Source organism: Biomphalaria glabrata, chromosome 11 (assembly GCF_947242115.1).
Source record: "Biomphalaria glabrata chromosome 11, xgBioGlab47.1, whole genome shotgun sequence".
Classification (NCBI taxonomy): Eukaryota; Metazoa; Mollusca; class Gastropoda; family Planorbidae; genus Biomphalaria; species Biomphalaria glabrata.
Genome location: NC_074721.1, coordinates 13,280,643 through 13,285,988, shown reverse-complemented (window position 1 = coordinate 13,285,988; position 5,346 = coordinate 13,280,643).

The following is a 5,346-nucleotide window of genomic DNA, read 5'->3' as shown; positions in this document are numbered from 1 at the left end:
AGATTACTGATCAGTGACACCCCCCCCCCCCCCCCATCCCCCCAAACCAAATGAAAATTTTAATGAGATCAAATCGATTAAATAAAGAAAATGTAAAATAAATGTTAATCTTGTGAAACAATGTTCGAGAGCAATATCTTCAGCTTTTTGTAATTTCACTGAGATTTAAGTTCATTATTAATTTGCATAAAAAATTATAATGAACATTTATACAGTGAAAATAGGGCCTACATAGAATTGTTTTTGACCTAATGTCATTATATAGCAACAATCCTTCTTGTATACCTTACCTTAAACATTTTGTGTTTTGCCTCTATTGTAATATTATTTTTTTTGCATTCTTTAAACATTTTTTATGTTTTTATTTATTTATTTTTTTATTTTTTTTTAACAGATCGCCACATTTTCTTTAGGGGAAGTTGACATTAATCTTTTAGGTTAATAATAATCTATGCATGCAGTACAGATGCTGTTCATCATCTTTTCATAAGCAAGCCTGCTCAAGAAGGTAAGAATTAAATTTTGCTTTTAGATTACTGATCAGCAATCTGAAAGTAAATTGTTAATGGGATGGAATTTATTAAATGTAAATAAAGAAATGCTATCCTAATTTTGAAATATGCTGGTTGTGTTTTTTTTTTTTAATGTTTTTTTTAAGTTTCACTGTGATAATTGTTTATTTTAATTCTAGAATAACTTTTCAGCCAACTTATTTTTTAAATTACCATAGAACTCTAATTACAACAGAATATAGTTGTATTAGTAAGAGCCTGTGATAAAGTTAATATAAATAAATTGGACAAAATATAATATTGAATGAATTGAAGCCTAGCTCGATCTAGTCTGCCATTGCACTTTTAGCATAGTCAAATACCAGTGCCACATTTGCTGACACCAATTCATAACATTTAATTTAAGGAGAAGATTGAACTCCAAATTTTGAAATGCCATTAATTTTTGTGTTGCTTAATAGGCTTTAGAAGCAACCTAATTTTTGAGCACCCTTTATCATCAAGGGCTGGAAATATAACCGTTAAATAGTATGTCCACATAGATAAATGTAATAGATAAATGTAAGGTCTTCTGATGTTTAATTGTTAGATTCTTTTTATTATTAATACAGCTTGAAGGTAGTTTTATTACATGACTATAATATTTATTTGTTTGTTTGTTTGTTCCAGCTGCTGCATGGAAGTCAAAATATGAATTATTGCCACCAGTCTTGAAGTCAGCTTGTAAAGAATGCTAAGAATTGAATGAAAATGCTGTCTTGATATCTTGTTTGTGCTGTTATATTTGTCTTTTGTGTTGGTTAATTATTCCATGAATAAAAAATAAAAAAAAGTTAATTGTGTAAGTTTGATTTAAGAATAAATGATCAGAGCATGCAAGTCTTATATAGTACGTTACCAAAAATTGTATTGTTTGATAGTGTTCAAACCCAAAAATGTAATTTAACTTGTCCATTACTTTATAAATATGTTGACATTATAGCTAGATGTATATAGAAATCATGCACTGATTCAATTATTATAATTTCCAAACAATTATGTCAAATAATTCTATTGCTAGATCTAAATCATCAGTGTGAAAGTAGACCTATGTAAAAGGTTAAAAATCTCATACTAAACCATTGAGCTGCATTTGAACAAAAAGGGCATTATAAACAAAAAATCACTAATGAATTTGTTTTAAACTACAGTATTGAAAAACATTAAAGATTATTCCTAATTAAGCCATAATAAAATTTAATGACTAAACCATCGGAGACAGTATTTGCATGATAATACCTAATTGAGCCCTAATAAATATTTCAGTTACTAAACCATTAGGGACAGCATTGGACCGATAATGGCACAATAAGGGTTATCCCTAATTGAACCCTAATTAATATTTCAATTACTAAACCATTAGGGCCAGCATCGGACCGATATTGGCACAATAAGGGTTATCCCTAATTGAACCCTAATTAATATTTCAATTACTAAACCATTAGGGCCAGCATTGGACCGATAATGGCACAATAAGGGTTATCCCTAATTGAACCCTAATAAATATTTCAGTTACTAAACCATTCAGGCCAGCATCGGACCGATATTGGCACAATAAGGGTTATCCCTAATTAAACCCCAATGAAAATCTCAGTTACTAAACCATTGGGGCTAGTATGGGCTTGATTAGGGTGCGATTCTGGAAATCCCCAATGAATCCGGAAGTGGGTTTACCCATTCTGGGCCGATATTGGCACGATTAGGGTAGCCCGTATTGGTCCCTTATGGGAACCTAATGACGCCAATGTGCAAACGGTATGCGCGCCCATTAGGGCGCGATTTGGGCTATTTAGGGCTGCAATTAGGGCAAAGGGGGATAACCCTAATTAAAACTGATACTGGGCCGTAATGGGCATGTTTATAGGGATGACACCCTCGTTAACCGTAGGCCACATAAACAGATGACCTTTACATCATCTGCCCTATATAACCACAAGGTCTGAAAGGGAACTTACTTGTAAGCCTATTGATTGGATCCCAAGCTATACATTGTTTATTTTGGCAAGACTCCCCATCCTTTTTTTTATCTTCCAATAAACAGACCCGCATTTTAACAATCCCCAACAAATTTTTTTAGCTCGTGAATTCTAGAATCTGTTACATTGAAACTAACCGCTCTCTTTCTCTTTACTTTTCTCTTACATTCGCTCTCTCTCTCTCGATCTGTGTCTGTAGAGAAAAGAATCACCTACACATCATTAGGTCTATGTTCTCTGACATAGACTTTGGATTTCAATTAGAACGACTAGCTTAATAACGCCACTTCCTTGGCACACTCATTTTAAGGCCGTAAATTCTAGTATCACTTTTAATATCACTCCACCACCTATGACCCGAGACTAACCTGGAAAAAACAAATAGATAAAACACAGAGTAAAGGCATCCAGAGACTATCCCTCTTGAAAAAATTAGCTGGCACAGATTGGGGAGCAAATCACAACATCCTGAAAAAGACCTATACCAGTTATGTAAGACCTGTACTAGAATATGGTGCCACAGCATGGGGCTCAGCAGCCCAAACCAACCTTAGAAAAATAGACAAGGTTCAAAATATTGGTCTAAGGATAATGACAGGAGCAATCAAAACAACACCCATAAGAGCTATGGAGGAAACGGCTGCCCTGATCTCTCTGGATGAAAGAAGAGAAATAAAAATCCTTTCCCAATTCACAAAATTGGAAACCTTGGAGAGGCACCCACTCAGAATAAAAATCCACAAAACTGGCACAAAAAACCGTCTCAAAAGGACCAATTTCATACAGGAATCTCTAAACCTAAAAAAGAAACACCAACTTGAAAAAATTACTCTGGAATCCTCGATACACTATAATGAATCTCCACCCTGGGACGAAAGCCCTCTTCCTACTATAAGGGACCATATTGAAAATATAAAAAGAAAATCTGATTACAGACCAACAGAGCTCAAGGAAATAGTGAACTGTTTTCTACATACCAATTACCCTAGCAATCAGTGGATCAGAGTTTACACAGATGGCTCATCCCATAAAGCCACCACCAATGGAGGAGCTGGAATACTTATTGAATGGCCAGATGGAGGAAAACTAGAAAAATCCTTTGCAACTGGAGAGCTCTCTGACAGTCACAGAGCAGAAAGGGAAGCACTAGCACTAGCTGCTACAATGCTAGCAAATCATCCAAGTTCCCCTCACAGTCAGATTGTCTTTCTAACAGACGCAAAAACAACCCTCCAAAGCCTGCAAAACTCTGATTCCCCTTATATTAAAAACCTCAGAACAGCACTCACAAAGCTCAACCACAACAGCAAAAAAACTGTCATTCAATGGATACCAGCTCACATACAACTAGCAGGAAATGAGAAGGCTGACACACTCGCCAAGAGTGGGAGAACAAACTCACAAGTAAACTCTGCTCTCTATCCAGAAGAAATGAAGAAATTAATTGTAGATAAAATAAATGAGAAATGGACGAGCTCCCATCCAAATCACAAGAAAGATGATGCTTACTATAAGCTATCCCGACAAGACCAACGTCTAATCTTTCGACTCAGGACCGGACACAACAGAATGCGACAACACATGTTCCGGAAGCTCAAAATTGGAACCAGTGAAATCTGCCCATGTGGAGTATCACCAGAAAATGCCGACCACGTCCTCCAAAACTGCTCTCTCTACCAAGAGGCCCGTATAAGACATTGGCCCCAAATCACCCCAATAGAAAGAAAACTGTATGGAGAGCTCCCTGATTTGGAAACCACTGCGCAGTTCATCTCATGTATTGGTCTAGTCATATGAACACTCCAACATAACAATGAGAACGATGAAGAAGAAGAACTCCACCACCCCCCCCCCCCCGAAAAAAATATTAGTCATACGTAGCCTACATGCCTTTTTTTTTTTTGACTTCTCAATTTTATATTGAAATCCTGGTATTTAATATAGTCTATGTTGTCGTCCGGCCGGAACACTCTCCCACACCAGCGTTTACAATTTTCGGCCTTATTATTATTATAATGGCACCTACTAACTTTTAAAAATTATCCTGCAACGACCCATCCCCACGCACTTTTCAGATTTTTAATTGTAGATATAGCACCTTTAGTTAGTTTAGCCAAATTTGTGAAAAAAGTGTCTTCTTTGCAAGCACCTAGGAGGTAAAATGAACTGTATACGAAATTCCATGTTGTTGTTAAGATCTCCAAATATAGGTACATCTTTCAATGATTGGTATTTTGCGCTTATAATACAGATTTAGCATTGTAAGCATTCAGAAATTTATGCAGCTATAGTTAAGATAATGTAAAGTCCAATAGTTTATCAGTTGTAATTGATTAATTTTGTTTAATATGGAAAATGTACTACGGCAACAGGAAATAAGCCTTACAACAATGCAGGGTTATAGCAGCGATTGAATGGTGCTCTTCCCTTTAAGAGCCAATGGGACTAAAATCAATATCCATGATAGCAGACGCATAAAAGTCGCAAGACTAGGAGAGTAACTTATGCAAATTTGTACAGTTATGATTGATTCAAAATTTTATTCAACATAAGGAAGGTTTATAAAAAAATATTTTATATATAACTTTTTTTTAACTTCAATGGCATATCAAAAATGAGAAAAAATCTGGCTACAATGTAAAGGACTCATCTGAAAATGGCAGCACACAAACCTAGTCCTCAGTCATAGATCTATTTTATAGTTGTAAAGTTTCTTTAAAAACAAAAATATGTTCACTAAAATCAATATGACTACGAAAACAGATTAAGCCCAGGCTGAATATTTCAAAGTAATCAATTCAACACTTTATATCAAGATG